The sequence below is a fragment of the Agrilus planipennis genome, unplaced genomic scaffold (genome assembly GCF_000699045.2).
Source record: "Agrilus planipennis isolate EAB-ADULT unplaced genomic scaffold, Apla_2.0 scaffold52, whole genome shotgun sequence".
Lineage (NCBI taxonomy): Eukaryota > Metazoa > Arthropoda > Insecta > Coleoptera > Buprestidae > Agrilus > Agrilus planipennis.
In genome coordinates this window covers 1,626,158-1,627,316 of record NW_020438883.1, presented here as the reverse complement: position 1 = coordinate 1,627,316, position 1,159 = coordinate 1,626,158, and the positions used below count along the sequence as shown (strand labels likewise).

Sequence of the window (1,159 nt, the reverse complement as noted above, 5' to 3'; positions counted from 1 at the left end):
TATAAGTAAAAAGCATTTTTTTTTTCAGTCTAGAGAAGGTTAAATAAACCATAACGTTAGAAGAAACATACTAGTTGTGTAATTATTTGACCGCCACCGTGAAAAAAAAAACTACATAATTTAATAGTAACGGTCAGGAATCTAACTTAAATTGATTATGTAATGTTCTCTCACCTTAGTAAAAAGTAGCGTTCTAAAGTTCATCAGTGTATTGAGCAAACCAAATCTAGGAATGATACCACTGCATACAGTATGTTGTTTCAGTGGCTTCCAAATTAATTTCCAATTGCCTCCCATTCTCAGGGCCAAAATTAACTGCATAATGTTGCAAGGCGAAGATGTCAAAAGCATCGGTTGTTTCTGCAGCATCAAAATTAACTGCAATTTTCCCTCTCATTTGTTTGTTAGACAATCTATAGAAACCAACAAGAAAAAGTAATTAATTACCACTTTCTGAAACACTGTTTAAAAATTGCCTATTGAAGCAAGTTAGAAATGTCTAAAAGATAGAGGTGTCTGGGATCTCATTTATTATTTCTAATTGATAGTTACTTACCAGTTCACTGTCATGAATCTTTTCTACAGCAACAGCACACTGTCTTTTTATTCCCAATGGAAAAAAGGCACTTCCATGCTTTCTTTAGGACCATAAGTATACTTCTACTCAATTGAGCAAATGAGGAGTGATACAACAGATGCTCCTTAATTTAATGGCATCTGGTGTTTTCTAATGTTCCTATAAAATGAAATCAATGAAGACGTATTCAGATACAATTAGTTTAGCTTCCCTAGTTAAAGTAATGTTCAACCGTTTTTTCTGTTAATATCAAATAAACACACTACATACACTACACATAATACAATAATTTTAAGATATGAAGATACATTTATTGTAGCACTTTTGTAAGAAACTTTTTTTGATATCCAACTTTAAAGCAGTTATTGAAGAAACCCGCTTGCTTGGGACACTCTGTATAATATAGTATGTATGCTCACCTTAATTAACTACAAGTCTCCAAGATGATAACTTAACAGATAAAACACCATAGGAGACGACTTGCTTTTTCAGTGGCATTAAAATAAACTTCAATCTTCTCACTCATTTATCTTAGATAGAATCCGTAGAAATAGAGAAATAACAATATATAATGAAATAGAA

The 1,159-nt window shown here is 31.8% G+C and overlaps 1 long non-coding RNA gene across 1 annotated transcript; it reads right to left on the bottom strand.

Annotated features, from left to right (window-relative positions):
* Nucleotides 1-89: 89 nt before the first annotated feature.
* Nucleotides 90-1,159, bottom strand: LOC112906757. Its single transcript, XR_003232565.1, has 3 exons — nucleotides 997-1,159; nucleotides 557-736; nucleotides 90-413 (listed from the first exon to the last, which is right to left on the bottom strand). It is a non-coding gene; the product is annotated as an uncharacterized LOC112906757 (long non-coding RNA).